Raw genomic sequence first — 19,549 nt, 5'->3', positions numbered from 1 at the left:
AGAGAGAAAATTCCTTGTTCAAGATTACACAGTCACTAGAGAGCTGAGCTAAGCTTCAAACCCAGCTATCCTGGTCTCTGAAACTCTCTACAGTATACTGTACTCCACTCGTCCTTTTTGCACCGCTATTTACAGTTTTCCAAGGGTTAGCTATTCTTTCTGAGAATTAATTCTGTAAGCCGTCCATCCTTCTGCATAACCCTATATTTACTACATAATTGTTTGCCGAAGCCTTTCACACAGGAGGCATACAGAAAGGGGAGAAAGCATAAGGCAGTTACTATATATAAAAGTCCAGTTATTGGTTACTCCTGGGGAATGAATACTTCAGAATAACCAAGGTTTCTTTATTTATTCATAAAGTGTGCCCATACTTATTCTCTCAAGATTAAAAATAAGGTTCTATTTGATGCTTTTTTCTAAGAGGTATTTTATTTCTTACATTTTAAAACATAACCACTTTATAAATGTATTAATTTTTTTTATAAATTACCCTCACCATAGGATTGTAACTCCGTAACAGCTGTGACACTGATGGCAATATTAATTATACATTCCCTGCATCTACAGCAATGCAAATAACATGCTAATGTGCTTAGTAACTGTTGGATTAATCAATGCCTATTATGGTCATTATGCATTATCCTGAACTTAATGTAATGTGCCTTTAAGGATATCAGAAAGTGTAAGATTACTTGCAACTCATCCTAAAGATCTGAGTTCATTGTTCACTTACTCGTTTTCTACAGTTCCCAGTCTTCTTCACTGTCGGCTCTTAAAACTCCACTGTTGCTTATTGTGTTTTCAGCAGACGTCTGACATTGGGAAGCATCTGCTGCATCTAATATGAAAGCTACGGTGAATTAGGGAACCAGATGCCCTTTGTTATTCAAATTTTGTAAAGGTTTGAATCCTCTGGTAGGAGTGAGCAAATATGTTTAAGTGGGAATCTGTGGCATTTTCCAAAGGAAAGGAGCTTTGAATATTCAACAACTTCAAGGTGATTAAAATAATATCAGGCACCTTTTTTTTTTTACCATGATGATATGAAACTAGAAATCAATTACAAGATGAACTAGAAAAACTACAAAAATGTGGAGATTAAACTGCATGCTGTTGAACAATGGATCATTAAAGACATCAGAGGAGAAATAAAAAAAATACCTAGAGCCAAATTAGAGCATAAATACATCATACCAAAATATATGAGATGCAGCAAAATTGTCTCTAAAAGGGAAGTTTAAAGCAATACAGGCCTTCCTCAAGAAACGAGAAAAATCTTAAACAATCTAAAGTTATACCTAAAGAATCTAGAAAAAGAACAAAGTTCACATTTAGTAGAAGAAATAAAGGTCAAATCAGAAATAAATGACATAGATGCATAGAAACTAAAATGACTAATGAAACTAAGAGTGGGTTCTTTGAAAAACAAACAAACAACAAAATTGACAAATGGACAAGTAGACTCACTGAGAAAGAGAGGGCTCAAATAAGCCAGAAATGAAAGAGAAGATGTTACAGCTGATACCACAGAGATACAATGAATTTTATACTTTAAATGTGTGAATTATAACTCAATTAACATGCTAAAATGCTCACCAAATGTCTAAATACAAATAGTAGCAATGTATTCTATAGTTTATAACTTTTGTGTTAGTAAAAATGTGTGCTCAGTCACTCAGTCGTGTCCGACTCTTTGCGACCCCATGAACTGTAGCCTGCCAGTTCCTCTGTCTATGGGATTTTCCAGGCAAGAACAGTGGAGTGGGTTGCCATTTTATTCTCCAGCAGATCTTCCAGACCTAGAGACTGAACCTGCATCTCTTACATTCATGGCATATTCTCTATCACTGAGCCACCTGGGAGCCCTCCTTTAGGTTACTCACTTTCAATGCTGCTACCAGAAAAGCCGTATTCCATTTCTGTATTCCGTGTTAGTAAAATATATGACAATAAAATCACAGAGTTTGGGAGTCTAGAAAGCAAAGTGTACAATTATGTCTATCAACTACATATTAGAATATTGTTTTAGCATTATTATCATTCTGGATGGGGTATTTCTCGCTCTCTGTGTGGTCTCCCCTTTGCATTGTTTAGCAGCATCTCTGGCCTCTGTCTTCTATCCAGTTGATTCCAGCAGCCTCTTTCCTTTTCCCACCCAAGGGAATGGCAACCCACTCCAGTATCCTTGCCTGGAGAATTCCATGGACAGAGAAGCTTGGTGGGCCACAGTCTCTGGTATCTCAAAGAGTTGGACACGACTGAACAACTAACACACACTTCCTTTGACTGCTTCCTTCTGTGCTAACAAAAAATGTCTCCAGATTTTGTTAATTGTCTTCTAGGGGGAAAAATAATTCCCAGTTAAGAATACCTGCTACATATGAAGTGGTACAATATGATTTGAATATAATGTGTTAGTTTCCTATGTCTACCCTAACAAATTACTACAACTTAATGATGTAAAACAACACAATTTTATTACTTTTGTTCTAGAGCTTAAAAATTAAAAATGTTCTAACTGTACTACAATTTAAAGTGTCATCAGGATTCATGCTGGAGGCTCTCAGGAAGAATGCATTGCCTTGACTTTTCCAGTTTTTATAGGCATTCCTTGGCCATTGTTCCTTCCTCTATCTCAAAGCCAGAGTGTAACATCTTTAAGTTTCTCTCTTTAGCTTTCCTCTGCTTTGTCATCATATCTCCTTCCCTCTGACTCTGACCTTCTACCTTTCTCTCATAAAACTTCTTGTAATTACTTTGGGATCACCTGATTAAGACAGGATTATTTCCTTATCTCAAGATCCCCAACTTAGATACATCTGTGGAGTGCCTGTTAAGGACACATATTTACAAATTCCAGGGATTAGGACATGGACATATTTAGGGAGAATTATTCAGCCCATCACAGTAGACTTTGATAAGTTAAAGATGTACACTATAACACCTAAAGCAACAATTAAAATAATAATAAGCTAAATATTTAACAATATACTACAGGTCTCTGAGGCTGTTTATTTTGCATTGTCTGTCTATTCTCTGGATTAGGTAATTTCTCTTGTTCTATCACAGAGATTTTAGCCCTTTCCGATTGTTTATCACTAAGACCTCTGTTGTCCTTAACAGAGTTCCTGGATATGTTTTTTTCCCCCACATTCTGCTTCAAATAATGCTAATATCCTCAAGGCAGGGTCACGTAGCTGATGACCCTCACTTTCTACTCACCTATCTGTAGTGGAATGTCTGTGCCTTGGGGCTAGATGTGGAGCAGAGAGGGAACTGGAGCTGCTAGTTCTCACAGCCTGACTTGCCTGTTCAGAATAAAACTTCTGCAACATGGAGTTCGGGGAAATGATGCAGCCTCTGATTTATTAACAAACACCATATAGTTCCACTCTTCTTACTGAGATTCATTATATGTTGTTGAATAATTATTTCCTAATTTGTTGCATGCTGGAGAATTGTCAGAGTTTTTAAATGATTGTTTTTGAAATTTTGTCTAGATTTATTGCTACTGTTTTGGAGAAAGGATTTGTTAAGCTCCTTACACAGTCGTTCTAAAAGTCTCACCTCTGTGCTGTCTCTTGATGCTTCTGTCTCTTTTTTCATGAGGTTGATGAGGCAAAGACACTGAACTTTGCTTTTGCTGGAAATGCTCACTGTTTCAGAAGGGACTTAGGCGTTGTATTGAACTAGGTCTGCTCTATGTATTGAGGGAATCTCTTTTGTTTATCTCCCTTAGAGATTTTTACTGAGGTTTTCAATCTATCACCACTGTATATTTTAACATTTCAAAGCATATATTTCAGTGAGGATATAGTTATATGTCCAATGAGGATACTCACACTTTTTTGTGTGTCTGGAGTTACATCTTATAGGGATCAGGATGAAAGAATTCAGGGAGTCCCAATGTTCCAATCCAGTTCACAAATAAACTAAATACATCCTTTGGAGCAAAAATCTATGACTATAAAAGCCATGCATCTTTGGTTTACAGGAAAAAAAAAAAAAAAAAGAAAGAAACCTACTTAAGTAAATTTATGTAAATAGAAGAACAAAGTTGTTTTAAGATTTTAGAACTCTCACAGATTTTAGGGGAATTAAATTTTATAACTGAAAACAATTACAGATTTTACTCTTCATCAAAGTGTGTTTCTGACTCTATCAGATTATGTCTCAATGTCTATTTCTGTCTCTGTGTGTCTCTCTCTGAGACCATATTATCCCTCATTTCAGCTTTTGTCTATTCATGTGTCCCATTATTCTCTCTGCAGATAAGCACCGTTTGCTTTAACCCATCTGCTTTACTTCTTCTACTTCCTTCTTTGCTAAACAAACCTTGGTTTTTTAATTGGGGCATAAGCTTTAGCTCTAACACTACCTAAACTGTTAGGTCAGACATTTATACCAACATAAAATATTAAGGAAGTGATGTTTTCTACATAAAAAAAGATGGTATGAGACTTAAGGATTAATAATTGCTACAAGTAAGAGAATTTCAGACAAGTTATTTCACGATTGGTTTTAGAAGCCCCCCAGCAGCTTTGAGTCTGTTCATACTATACTGTATCACTTTGAGTCTGTTCATACTCATGACCAAGGATTTTCCTGGTTAAAAATAGTTTCTAAGCAGTTTAAATAGAGACTTCTTTGTGATTAATGATAAATTTGTCCTTGTTGGTTTGAGCTGTGTAAAACGGAAAACAAACAGTCCTTTGTGTTGATAGGCTGGTTAGTGGATCACAGACAATGATAGGGTCGACATATGACCCTTAACCCTACCATCTCATGGCAGCCATGTGGATGTTCTGAGCAATTTAATGCTCTCATTATCTAGTTCTGCCTTCTCACTCTGTTGGGGAATGGAGGAGCCCAATCTGTCACTTGCTCTTGCCATCATCTGATTCCTCCAGGAACTGTCTGTATTTGTCTCTTCACTATGTAATCAAGAACATTTGGTGTTTTGATGATAAGTAAGAGAAGGAAAATGAGTTAGGAGTACACAGGTTACAAAAATGAAAGCAGACTTGTCACTTCAGTAGAAATACCTGACTTCTTTGCTTAGAGTAAAGGAATAAAAAATATATGAGCTTTGGAGTTCTCAGGCAAAGCTTAAATAACTCTTCACTTATTTGCTGTGTGACTTTGAGGAGATTACATAATCTCTTGGAGTCTCAGTTTTCTTATTTTTGAACTGTGGATACAAATACCAAGCAAGAAGTATTCTTGGGAGAATTATCTATTAATGTTGTCATTGTTGAATCAGGGCTAAACTGTGGCTGTAGAGGGTAAGAACTGGTGATGGGAGATTGAAAACTGAGGTGAAATTTTTGGTCCTTGTGCTCAGAACTGCTCACTTGTTTGGCTTTTAGTTTCTCAAAAGATCCCTTTCTATTGCTGGTCTGCCCACTCATGGTGACTTTTTGCTTTTCTGGCATATGCTCTTCAATTTTTCTGTGGTATATTGCAATCTCCATTCTCATTGGCAAATATTTATACCAGGGGAGTGAGAAAAGAGGTCTACTGATTTGTCTTTAGCACAATTAAAGTGAAGTTTGATTCTCAAATTTTTTAAATAAATATTTCCTTGTGTGCATTTCTAATGTATGAAGTAAGATTTGCTTGCATCAAAGTTTAACATAATTTCAGAAGAATTACATATTATTCTAATTTTATTTTATGTATTATATCTTATGATGAATACTTTTCAAAGCATATCACATATACTATTTCATTTAATTTTGATGATAGCAAAATTATTTATTCCACTTTTCAAATGTGAAAGATTATGGAGCAGGGAGGAGCAGCAGAAATAAAACTGGGACTTGAGTCTATTGATTTCTTAACACAGTATTCCATCCATTTTACATGTTGTCTACCATCAATATTAATATTTCAATTTGGTAGTAATGATATTATTAATTATAATCAAGAGACTTCTTTCTGCTAATTTATGCACTGGATATTTCTGATTCTTACATAAAAAAATCCTTCTTTACTCCTAAACATATGTAAGAGCTTATAATTTTCATATCATGATCTAAAGAATTGTTTCCTCCCAAATTTTGTCTCCTACTCCATGAAATATTTCTCAGAACTAGGATTTCATAATTTTAGATAATGTTACAAGAATGAGTATTCAGCCATGACTTTTCTAATAGGCTACAAACATAATCCAATATCCTAATTTTATTGTATTGTCAGAGAAGTTAATTGGATTGGTATAGCCACTAGCAAAATATATTGGTTCAAGCAAATAGTGAATCTAATTTTCTCCATAAATATTCCTGCACAGGAACAGTGCAGACAGAGGATCAAGGGGAAAGGGTGCTTGTGTAACTTTAAAAGATCAATTTAGCTTCAATATTTTACTCATGGAAGAAATAGAAAGGGATGAAATTAATTTATTTTAGCATACATTATTATTTTTAAATTGGACTAGAACAACAATGAAATAATAAACTTTATAGTGCAGTTCAATTTCCCACAAAGCAGGGGAGATGGGCCCCTCCGTCCCACTTTCCAACACTTCATACACCAAGTCCCTAGGAACTTTAAGAATTGACACAGAGAGGTGATTTTTATTTTTGGGAATCAATATATATCTCTTTAAAAATCATTCAGACTTTAATGATTTACATGAGTAGATTTTGGTCAATGTTTACCTGAGTTATGAGTTGGAACTTGGTTCTACTGATTTCTAGCTTCACCTACCACACACACCTGTCCTCAGGAAAGTCACAAAATACCTTTCTGTCTCATTATTTTGTCCAGAAAATGAATCCACTGCATCAATGAAAGCAGCCTTTTCTTTGAAAGGTTAAATTCTTTTTGCACCCGTCTACTTTATTGTTTGTTGAGTTTTATATTTTTTTTCTTAAATAGATGCAATAGGTTAAAGTTTAAAACTTAAATGAGGATGTCAAATGAGAAACTTGACATTCTCATTTAATAATTGCTTATCTTCAAGAGGTAAGTAAAGCCATTTTCATGGTTGAATAAATAAGATGAAGGGAAGAGATAGGAGCTTGAATATGAACAGAAAAGAACTCTAGTGTGTATTTGAAGTTTATATTTATCTATTCTAAGAACAAGCCTGATTTGATAATCTCCCCTGTGCACTACCTGAAGATGAAAAAAGCTCCTATTTTTATAAGGCGCTTACTGCAGACATTCATCTCCCTTGTCCTTTGTATTATTATTTTCCTTGGATTTCATTTTAGGCGGAATTTTAGGGATGCAAGACGCAGTTCGAGTTACAAATGATAAATTTTATGTTGAGGCCATGACCATCTGCAATCCACAGAAACACACCAAAGAAACGCAGTAGATGCCTCTTTCAGTGATTTACCTCTCCTGACCTTTCAAAATATTTAATTAATTATAATTAATGGGTGACAAATCCAATTATGCTCTGGTAGAGAAATCACAGGCTTCCCTGGTAGCTTGGTCAGTAAATAATCCGCCTGCAATGTAGAAAATTGGGATTCAATCCCTGGGTCAGGAAGATCTCCTGGAGAAGGAAATGGCAACCCACTTCAGTAATCTTGCCTGGAAAATCCCATAGACAGAGGATCCTGGTGGGCTACAGTTCCATGGGGTCGCAAGAGTCAGACACAGTATAGCGACTAAATCACAGAGAAGTCAGGTCATTTTGTATCACTTCGAATAGCCTGATCCATCAGATCAGATCAGATCAGTCGCTCAGTCGTGTCCGACTCTTTGCGACCCCAGGAATCGCAGCACGCCAGGCCTCCCTGTCCATCATCAACTCCCGGAGTTCGCTCAGACTCACGACCATCGAGTCAGTGATGCCATCCAGCCATCTCATCCTTTGTCGTCCCCTTCTCCTCTTGCCCCCAGTCTCTCCCAGCATCAGAGTCTTTTCCAATGAGTCAACTGTTCGCATGAGGTGGCCAAAGTACTAGAGTTTCAGCTTTAGCATCCTTCCTTCCAAAGAAATCCCAGGGCTGATCTCCTTCAGAATGGACTGGTTGGATCTCCTTGCAGTCCAAGGGACTCTTAAGAGTCTTCTCCAACATCACAGTTCAAAAGCATCAATTCTTTGGTGCTCAGCCTTCTTCCCAGTCCAACTCTCACATCCATACATGACCACAGGAAAAACCATAGCCTTGACTAGACGGACCTTTGTTGGCAAAGTAATGTCTCTGCTTTTGAATATGCTATCTAGGTTGGTCATAACTTTCCTTCCAAGGAGTAAGCGTCTTTTAATTTCATGGCTGCAGTCACCATCTGTAGTGATTTTGGAGCCCAGAAAAATAAAGTCTGATACTGTTTCCACTGTTTCCCCATCTATTTCCCATGAAGTGGTGGGACTGGATGCCATGATCTAGTTTTCTGAATGTTGAACTTTAAGCCAACTTTTTCACTCTCCACTTTCACTTTCATCAAGAGGCTTTTGAGTTCCTCTTCACTTTCTGCCATAACGGTGGTGTCATCTGCATATCTGAAGTGATTGACATTTCTCCCAGCAATCTTGATTCCAGCTTGTGTTTCTTCCAGTCCAGCGTTTCTCATGATGTACTCTGCATATAAGTTAAATAAACAGGGTGACAATATACAGCCTTGACGTACTCCTTTTCCTATTTGGAACCAGTCTGTTGTTCCATGTCCAGTTCTAACTCTTGCTTCCTGACCTGCATACAAATTTCTCAAGAGGCAGATCAGGTGGTCTGGTATTCCCATCTCTTTCAGAATTTTCCACAGTTTATTGTGATCCACACAGTCAAAGGCTTTGGCATAGTCAATAATGCAGAAACAGATGTTTTTCTGGAACTCTGTTGCTTTTTCAGTGATCCAGCGGATGTTGGCATTTTGATCTCTGGTTTCCCTGCCTTTTCTAAAACCAGCTTGAACATCAGGAAGTTCACGGTTCACATATTGCTGAAGCCTGGCTTGGAGAATTTTGAGCATGACTTTATTAGCGTGTGAGATGAGTGCAATTGTGCAGTGGTTTGAGCATTCTTTGGCATTGCCTTTCTTTGGGATTGGAATGAAAACTGACCTTTTCCAGTCCTGTGGCCACTGCTGAGTTTTCCAAACTTGCTGGCATATTGAGTGCAGCACTTTCACAGCATCATCTTTCAGGATTTGAAATAGCTCAACTGGAATTCCATCACCTCCACTAGCTTTGTTCGTAGTGATGCTTTCTAAGGCCCACTTGACTTCACATTCCAGGATTTCTGGCTCTAGGTCAGTGATCACACCATCGTGATTATCTGCGTCATGAAGATTTTTTTTTGTACAGTTCTTCTGTGAATTCTTCCCATCTCTTCTTAATATCTTCTGCTTCTGTTAGGTCCATACCATTTCTGTCCTTTATCAAGCCCATCTTTGCAAGAAATGTTCCTTTGGTATCTCTGATTTTCTTGAAGAGATCCCTAGTCTTTCCCATTCTGTTTTTTTCCTCTATTTCTTTGCATTAATCGCTGAAGAAGGCTTTTTTTTATCTCTTATTGCTATTTTTTGGAACTCTGCATTCAGATGTTTATATCTTTCTTTTTCTCCTTTGCTTTTCATTTCTCTTCTTTTCACAGCTATTTGTAAGGGCTCCCCAGACAGCCATTTTGCTTTTTTGCATTTCTTTTCCATGGGGATGGTCTTGATCGCTGTCTCCTGTACAATGTGACGAACCTCATTCCATAGTTCATCAGGCACTTTATCTATCAGATCTAGGCCCTTAAATCTATTTGCTACTTCCACTGTATAATCATAAGGGATTTGATTTAGGTCATACCTGAATGGTCTAGTGGTTTTCCCCACTTTCTTCAATTTCAGTCTGAATTTGGCAATAAGGAGTTCATGGTCTGAGCCACAGTCAGCTGCTGCTGACTTTTGCTGACTGTATAGAGCTTCTCCAACTTTGGCTGCAAAGAATATAATCAATCTGATTTTGGTGTTGACCATCTGGTGATGTCCATGTATAGAGTCTTCTCTTATGTTGTTGGAAGAGGGTGTTTGTTATGACCAGTGCATTTTCTTGGCAAAACTCTATTAGTCTTTGCCCTGCTTCATTCTGTATTCCAAGGCCAAATTTGCCTGTTACTCCAGGTGTTTCTTGACGTCCTACTTTCCTACTGCAGTCCCCTATAATGTAAAGGACATCTTTTTTGGGTGTTAGTTCTAAAAGGTCTTGTAGGTCTTCATAGACCCGTTCAACTTCAGCTTCTTCAGTGTTACTGGTTGGGGCATAGACTTGGATTACTGTGATATTAAATGGTTTGCCTTGGAAACGAACAGAGATCATTCTGTCGTTTTTGAGATTGCATCCAAGTACTGCATTCCGGACTCTTTTAATGACCATGATGGCCACTCCATTTCTTCTGAGGGATTCCTGCTCGCAGTAGTAGATATAATGGTCATCTGAGTTCAATTCACCCATTCCAGTCCATTTCAGTTCGCTGATTCCTAGAATGTTGACATTCACTCTTGCCATCTCTTGTTTGACCACTTCCAATTTGCCTTGATTCATGGACCTGACATTCCAGGTTCCTATGCAATATTGCTCTTTACAGCATTGGATCTTGCTTCTATCACCAGTCACATCCACAGCTAGGTATTCTTTTTGCTTTGGCTCCATCCCTTCATTCTTTCTGGAGTTATTTCTCCACTGATCTCCAGTAGCATATTGGGCACCTACTGACCTGGGGAGTTCCTCTTTCAGTATCCTATCATTTTGCCTTTTTATACTGTTCATGGGGTTTTCAAGGCAAGAATACTGAAGTGGTTTGCCATTCCCTTCTCCAGTGGGCCACATTCTGTCAGATCTCTCCACCATGACCTGACCATCTTGGGTTGCCCCACGGGCATGGCTTAGTTTCATTGAGTTAGACAAGGCTGTGGTCCTAGTGTGATTAGATTGACTAGTTTTCTGTGAGTATGGTTTCAGTGTGTTTGCCCTCTGATGCCCTCTTGCAACACCTACCGTCTTACTTGGGTTTCTCTTACCTTGGGCGTGGGGTATCTCTTCAGGGCTGCTCCAGCAGAGTGCAGCCATTGCTCCTTACCTTGGACGAGGGGTATCTCCTCACTGCCGCCCTTCCTGACCTTCAAAGTGGGATAGCTCCTCTAGGCCCTCCTGGGCCCACGCAGCCACAGCTCCTTGGACGTGGGGTTGCTCCTCCCGGTCGCCAGCCTTGGCCTCAGGCATCAGGGCGTGGGGCAGCTCTTCCCGCCCGTGGCCCCTGGCCTCGGGCTTAGGGGCTTGGGGTATCTCCTCCTGGCTGCCCCCCTTGACCTCAGATGCAGGGTAACTCCTCTCGTTGCCGCCCCTGACCTTGGATGCAGGGTAACTCCTCTCGTCCCCGCCCCTGACCTCGGACGCAGGGTAACTCCTCTTGGCTGCCGCCCTTCGGGCATGGGGTCCTCCTGGCTTCTGCCCCTGACCTCGGACGTGGGGTGGCTCCTCTGGAAAAGTAAGCTCCATGATTAAAAATCAAGTTTTTAAGTTCCCACCCAAGAAAGTTGTCTCCAATAAAAGTTTTTTCCCACCAATGTCTTCTTGATGTCTTGACATTTCTTGACATCTCATGCCATCATTATCGTCATCATCTTCAATGTCATTATAATATTTGATTTTCCATATATGATAAAGCACTTTATGTACATTTAAAAAATTATACAAAAATTGTATAAAGTAAGAGGTATTCCTATTATTCCCATTTTACCTTAAAGGATTTGAGTAACTTCCCAGTTGGCTAGTAATGACAGAGTAATAATGCCTGTCTTCTGGAGGGAGAATCTGATTTTATAACCATTTTGCACTCTTACCTCTCATCTAAAGCATCTTTAATGAAAGTTTCTCAGTGCCTAACACAGTCATAAATTAACTTCTTTCTCAGTCCTACAGAGACACTGAGCCTGGTAAAGGGAATATGAGTCATATTTCCCATATTTAGTTCCTCTAAGGAGCATAGTAGTGAACAAAATAGAAGGAGGCTCTGTTTCTCACTGATTGTCTAGTATTCTCTCTCTCTCATATGAACTTTCCTCTTTCCTTAAGTAGGTACATTTGCAAATTTCCATAGGATGCAAATCTATTGCTGCACTCATAATGGTTGAGAGTCTTACTGCCTACATTTGAATTCAGGCTCCAGGACTTAGTTTTCAGCTTAGGTACACAACTTAAACTCTATAAGCCTCAATTTCCTCACTTGTAAAATGGGGATAATAATAGTTCTAATACCACTGAGTCATTTAAGAGAGATAACAGATGTGAACAGCACAGTGCCCACTGCTTGACAATTTCTCAATAGTAATTGCCTGCTAGTGCTCTCTTGCTGTGTGTGTCCACTGCTGAATGCTCTGATGCCCACTGTGGCCACCTCTTCTCTGTTATGTCTCCTTAAACTGTGTTTTAGTGATTTCCCATTTCTGCAAGAGCCCAGAATCTAGTATAGGTTACCCAAAGAATGATTCTTTTTCATTTAGCTTTAGCACTGCTGTAGCACTTTACCGCTGTTTAGAGAATCAAATTCTAGGTAAATATTTAGTGATCTGTGCTGGGTTTTGTATTCTAGGTTGGCATTTTCTTCTCTAAACTTGCAAGATGTAGTAAAAAATGAACCAGTAATTTAGAAGAATTAGTGGAGTTGGGGGGTGGGCAAGAGGAGCTTTATCTTTCTAGGTGATCCTCTCTCTTTTCATTTTTCCTTTTTACACAAATATATCTAGTCTTCATCTTTCTTGTCTATTGCCTTTCTCAGCTCATTTAAACAGAGGGGTTCTTGTGACACAGAACCTGAGAAAACTCAGCTGAGTGGGTTGCAGCATTTATGACACCATGCTGTGTGCTAAAAAATAAATAAAAATCTGGTAGCTATTATTATTTTGAAAATAAGATTTGGAAGATAAATATTTGAAAAATGAGTATGTTAAAAATATGAGCGGCCAAATTAAATTTAGATGTAACAGAAAATTAAAGAGGAACACACACATCAGTGGCTGGGAAACAGCTTGTATCTATTAAGTGATAGTGTCATCCATCTTAGTATATTGAACAGAAGTTTAAATACTGAAAGATTCACGAAGGAAAATGAAAGCAGGAAGCTGTTACAATGTCGAGCTCTAGTTTGATGTACACTGTTCTGACAGGATAAGGGGAGAAGAGTAAGAGAGTAAGACCAAGGGAAAACCTCCATGCTTGTTTTTCTTTCTTTTCTGATCTTATTTATATACTTTTGCTTATGCAATGGGAATGCCAGAAAAAAATAAACATACATGCTTCCAGGAAGAAATCTTTTGTGTATCTTTCTAGAATTTCTTCTAGGAATATTTAGATACAACATCTATATGCAAAGCAATGTGGGTCTTGGTGGTGGTGAATTTGGTTAGGATAAAGTAGAGTGGTCTCTAGGCTGATGGTGGATTTAACCCACAACATAGTCTCACTGTCTGATGTCTCTTGTGCTTGCAAGTAAGCCTGACTCCAGTTAATATGCAATACAATACACTTGGACAGAAGTGGCTTAATTATTAAAAAAGAGGTAAGAAATTTCACTGTCAGAAGATGTGCAAATAATGACATTGAGGAAAACCCAGTGAAGGTCAAGTGCAAGTGGTACTGGGGACTGAAGAGCTTTGTTTACCAAGATCTCAGTGACTCTCAGACCTGCTGAAATTTGCCTACTGCTATGATTAAACTAAAGATATTTACTTGTCTTCAGAAAAGAGAGAGAGAGCACAAAGGTGGCAGAAACTATATATAAGATAATTAATGCATACAAAAGAAACCAACCAACAGTATTTTTGGATTTTTTCTTCTAAAGATATATGAAGAAAGGAATTACTTCTTCATGTGTTTGGTTGTATAAGTTGCCAGGAATGCTAAAACTGAACATTAAATGATATAGAAGAAATGCAAGATCTTCTCTACAAGATGTACTTTGTTTTGCATTATAGGATGGGGAAATTTCACTTACTTGCAAAAATTTTAACTCAAGAACAGATCATTCAGTTCAACATTAAGCTGGGGCTCCAAGACACCACAGGTAGAGATGTGGTTAAGATGTATATGCAGAATGAACACTCAGTAATTTTATGATTGAAAACTCAGTAATTTTCTGATTGAAAACTATTCTGCAAACTAAAGAACTGCAATCTGTTTGGATTCTATTGTGGAAGAAAATTCACTTTTTTATGTTTAGAGTTATACATAGAAATATAATCTAAGTGGATTCCTGATGTCAAATGGAACAAGATATATGAAATAAAAACAGAAGTATCAAAACACATATCAAGTTACTCATGGACACTAACAGCTTTGACTAGATTTTCCACTGATAATGAATGACTGACCCCAGCCAATAGAACTGTGACTAATATATTTGATTATTGTTCTTTTTTAATTCTAAACATTAGGTAATCATTGGTCTCTGACCACGACTCACATACTTCATGCCTCTGTCACTGGTCTCTGGCATTTGAGGATTATGCTGCTGAGAATGCTTACCACCTACATGTGCAGTTGCAGCTACAAATTCTGGTAGGTCTTCTACTGTTCTTTCTTTATTATTGAGTGACTGTTTTTCAGGCTTGGGTAAGAATTTCTGCTTTGGAATTTGTTGCTATAATCAACTTTGACACTTACCTTCCTAGATGGACCAACTCAACTGTCCTAAAACTCTTAATTTTATGTTACAGAAGTTTGGTTACTTTATCCTTTAAACCATCCTTCGCTATGCCTTGATACTGATATATAGGTATTAGAATGTATTTAAGGTGTTTAGTTCTGGTCTGCTCCTGGCACCACAGCGGTTTTGTCTGGGAGGCAATAAGAATTGCAATTATGGTGCATATATTACAGTACATTATAAAACTCACAAGTTTCTCTCTTTGCACTGATGGAAGGAAACTGAGACACAAAGTCAGGTTCCCACAAGTGTTTAGCACTTTGTGGCAGTTCTTTCTAGAAAAGGTGGAGTAGGAACTAGCCAATTAGGTAAGATTTGTGGTGTCATGGGCTGCCGTTTTGTTCTTTATTCTTTGTGATCATTGCTGATCTCTTTAACAATATTCTCTCTCCTATCCCAATAAACCATGTGTGCATGCTCCAGTTGAGGCAAATGTGGGTGGAGATAGCTGCTGTGATTTGTCTAGTTTGAAAGTCTAAGTCTGCAATTTGATCAGAGTCCATTTTGGTAGTTGCTTACCTACTTGGTATATTTTACTCTGCGAGGCTTGGGGGTAATTCACAAGATGTCTGATAGCACTTCTTTGTAATTTAGAGTACAGTCATCTATTTCCTGTTTCCACTCCTCTCCATCATTTTGAATCATGACAACTTTCTTTCATCACTGTCCTTGACCTTAGGAGCAGCTCATGTTTATTTGCCTGTAAAAACTCTATTCTGGCATTCCTTCTTGTTTTGCTCTCAATAACTCACCCAGGAAAAGATTTATGGTGGGAGGGAATCCTAAATGGTGACAGATGCTACAGCATCTGAATTTTCTTGTTGAGCTATAATGCCAGCCATAAAAATGAATCAGATTTGGGAGTACATTCTTTGTCTGACACTCTCGCCTGTAGTGGTAGTGGCTATTGTTTACTAAAGAGAGACTTTATAAGCAACTGTACAGGTCATTCTGGAGGTGCCTGTGCTGGTCACTGCTTGGCTTGTCATGGAGAATGGACCATGGAGCCCAGGATTACCAAAGATTGACCCAAGGGGCTATGATAAATGTCACCACAAACATTATACTTTATTGGAAAATCTGAAATTCAGTGGTACAGAGAAAACTAGCTTTAAATTGGTTATTGTTGTTGTTTAGTTGCTAAGTCATGTCCCACTCTTTTGCTAACCTATGGATTGTAGGCCACCAGGTTTCTCTGTCTATGGAATTCTCCAGGCAATAATACTAGAGTGGATTGCCATTTCCTTCTCCAGGGGATCTTCCAGACCCAGGGATCAAACCCACGTCTCCTGCACTGGCAGTGGATTCCTTACCATTGAGCCACTAAGGAAGCCGAGTTTTAAATTCAGTTCAGTTCAGTTGCTCAGTTGTGTCCAACTCTTTGTGACCCCATGAATCACAGCACACCAGCCTTCCCTGTCCAACACCAGCTCCCAGAGTTCACTCAAACTCATGTCCATCGAGTCGGTGATGCCATCCAGCCATCTCATTCTCTGTCGTCCCCTTCTTCTCCTGCCTGCAATTCCTCCCAGCATCAGGGTCTTTTCCAATGAGTCAACTATTCCCATGAGGTAGTCAAAGTATAGGAGTTTCAGCCTCAGCATCATTCCTTCCAATGAACACCCAGGACTGATCTCCTTTAGGATGGACTGGTTGGATCTCCTTGCAGTCCAAGGGACTCTCAGGAGTATTCTCCAACACCACAGTTTAAAGACATCAGTTTTTCGGTGCTCAGCTGTCTTCACAGTCCAACTCAAACATCCATACATGACCACTGGAAAAACCATAGCCTTGACTACATGGACCTTTGTTGGCAAAGTAATATCTCTGCTTTTTAATATGCTATCTAGGTTGGTCATACCTTTCTTTCCAAGGAGTAAGCGTCTTTTAATTTCATGGCTGCCGTCACCATCTGCAGTGATTTTGGAGCCCAAAAAATAAAGTCTGACACTGCTTCCACTGTTTCCCCATCTATTTCCCATGAAGTGATGGGACCAGATGCCATAATCTTTGTTTTCTGAATGTTGAGCTTTAAGCAAACTTTTTCATTCTTCTCTTTCACTTTCATCAAGAGGGTTTTTAGTTCTTCTTCACTTTCTGCCATAAGGGTGGTGTCATCTGCATATCTGAGGTTATTGATATTTCTCCTGGCAATCTTGATTCTAGCTTGTGCTTCATCCAGCCCAGCATTTCTCATGATGTACTCTTCCTATAAGTTAAATAAGCAGGGTGACAATATACAGCCTTGACATACTCCTTTCCCAATCTGGAACCAGTCTGTTGTTCCATGTCCAGTTCTAACTCTTGCTTCCTGACCTGCATACAGATTGCTCAAGCGGCAGGTCAGGTATTCCCATCTCTTTCAGAATTTTCTACAGTTTATTGTGATCCACACAGTCAAAGGCTTTGGCATAGTTAATAAAGCAGAAATAGATGTTTTTCTGGAACTCTCTTGCTTTTTCAGTGATCCAGCAGATGTTGGCAGTTTGATCTCTGGTTCCTCTGCCTTTTCTAAATCCAGCTTGAACATCTGGAAGTTCACGTTACATGTATTGCTGAAGCCTGGCTTGGAGAATTTTGAGCGTTGTTTTACTAGTGTGTGAGATAAGTGCAATTGTGCGGTAGTTTGAGCATTCTTTGGCATTGCCTTTCTTTGGGATTGGAATGAAAACTGACTTTTTCCACTCCTGTGGCCACTGCTGAGTTTTCCAAATTTTCTGGCATATTGAGTGCAGCACTTTCACAGCATCATCTTTCAGGATTTGAAATAGCTCAACTGGAATGCCATCACCTCCACTAGGTTTGTTTGTAGTGATGCTTTCTAAGGCCCACTTGACTTCACATTCCAGGATGTCTGGCTCTAGGTGAGTGATCACACCATCATGATTATCTGGGTCATGAAGATCTTTTTTGTACAGTTCTTCTGTGTATTCTTGCCACCTCTTCTTAATATCTTCTGCTTCTGTTAGGTCCATACCATTTCTGTCCTTTATCGAGCCCATCTTTGCATGAAATGTTCCCTTGGTATCTCTAATTTTCTTGAAGAGATCCCTAGTCTTTCCCACTCTGTTGTTTTCCTCTATTTCTTTGCATTGATTGCTGAGAAAGGCTTTCTTATGTGTCCTTGCTATTCTTTGGAACTCTGCATTCAGATGCTTATATCTTTCCTTTCCTCCTTTGCTTTTCACTTCTCTCCTTTTTATAGCTGTTTGTAAGGCCTCCTCAGACAGCCATTTTCTTTTTTACATTTCTTTTCCATGGGGATGGTCTTGATCCCTGTCTCCTGTACAATGTCATGAACCTGCGTCCATAGTTCATCAGGCACTCTATCTATCAGATCTAGTCCCTTAAATCTATTTCTCACTTCCACTGTATAATCATAAGGGATTTGATTTAGGTCATACCTGAATGGTCTAATGGTTTTCCCTACTTTCTTCAATTTAAGTCTAAATTTGGCAATAAGGAGTTCAGGATCTGAGCCACAGTCAGTTCCCAGTCTTGCTTTTGCTGACTGTATAGAGCTTCTCCATCTTTGGCTGCAAAGAGTATAATCAATCTGATTTCGGTGCTGACCATCTGGTGATGTCTATGTGTAGAGTCTTCTCTTGTGTTGTTGGAAGAGGGTGTTTGCTATGACCAGTGTGTTCTCTTGGAAAAACTCTATTAGCCTTTGCCCTGCTTCATTCTGTACTCCAAGGCCAAATTTGCCTGTTACTCCAGGTGTTTCTTGGCTTCCTACTTTTGCATTCCAGTCCCCTATAATGAAAAGGACATCTTTTTTGGGTGTTAGTTCTAAAAGGTCTTGTAGGTCTTCATAGAACTGTTCAACTTCAGCTTCTTCAGCGTTACTGGTTGGGGCATAGACTTGGATTACTGTGATATTGAATGGTTTGCCTTGGAAACGAACAGAGATCATTCTGTTGTTTTTGAGACTGCATCCAAGGACTGCATTTCGGACTCTTTTTTTTGACCATGCTGGCTACTCTATTTCTTCCAAGGGATTCCTGCCCACAATAGTAGATATAATGGTCATCTGAGTTAATTTACCCATTCCAGTCCATTTGAGTTCGCTGATTCCTAGAATGTCGATGTTCACTCTTGCCATTTCCGGTTTGACCACTTCCAATTTGCCTTGATTCATGGACCTGACATTCCAGGTTCCTATGCAATACTGCTCTTTACAGCATTAGACCTTGCTTCTATCATCAGTCACATCCACAGCTGGGTATTCTTTTTGCTTTGGCTCCATCCCTTCATTCTTTCTGGAGTTATTTCTCCACTGATCTCCAGTAGCATATTGGGCACCTACTGACCCGGGGAGTTCCTCTTTCAGTATCCTATCATTTTGCCTTTTCATACTGTTCTTGGGGTTCTCAAGGCAAGAATACTGAAGTGGTTTGCCATTCCCTTCTCCAGTGGACCACATTCTTTCAGACCTATCCACCATGACCCGCCAGTCCTGGGTAGCCCCACACGGCATGGCATAGTTTCATTGAGTCTTACCTTGGACGAGGGGTATCTCCTCATGGCTGCCCCTCCTGACCTTGAAAGTGGAGTAGCTCCTTTTGGCCCTCCTGTGCCCGCACAGCCACCACTCCTTGGACTTGGGGAGCTCCTCTCCACCGCTCCTGTGCCGTCGCAGCCTGGCACTCTCGCGACTGACGGCAGGGAAGTGCGCTGGCTGCGATACCGTGTAGAGGAGTTCAAATGCATATATTGCTGAAGTAGAACGTGACAGTTTCCAAGAATAGTTGTTGAGTTGATGAGAGTGGAAGAAGGTGAGAATATGAGGGTAACTTGAACGTTCAAGTTTGAAATAAAGGGTTGATATCTTGGAGGGATATATTTAGAGGAAGACATCAAGAGCTCTATTTTGTTTGTATTAAGTTAGACCTGCC

General features: G+C 39.2%; 1 long non-coding RNA gene across 1 annotated transcript in view; it reads left to right on the top strand.

Moving 5' to 3' along the window:
- LOC139179976 (uncharacterized) overlaps positions 1 to 19,549 on the top strand; it is a 418,854-nt gene that overhangs the window by 278,878 nt on the left and 120,427 nt on the right. Inside the window, exon 7 of the long non-coding RNA XR_011564279.1 lies at positions 14,380 to 14,503. This is a non-coding gene — a long non-coding RNA (uncharacterized lncRNA). The remainder of the gene's footprint in view (positions 1 to 14,379; positions 14,504 to 19,549) is intronic.

The sequence above is a fragment of the Bos indicus genome, chromosome 26 (assembly GCF_029378745.1).
Source record: "Bos indicus isolate NIAB-ARS_2022 breed Sahiwal x Tharparkar chromosome 26, NIAB-ARS_B.indTharparkar_mat_pri_1.0, whole genome shotgun sequence".
NCBI classification, from domain to species: domain Eukaryota; kingdom Metazoa; phylum Chordata; class Mammalia; order Artiodactyla; family Bovidae; genus Bos; species Bos indicus.
This window is presented reverse-complemented; position numbering and strand designations above follow the sequence as displayed.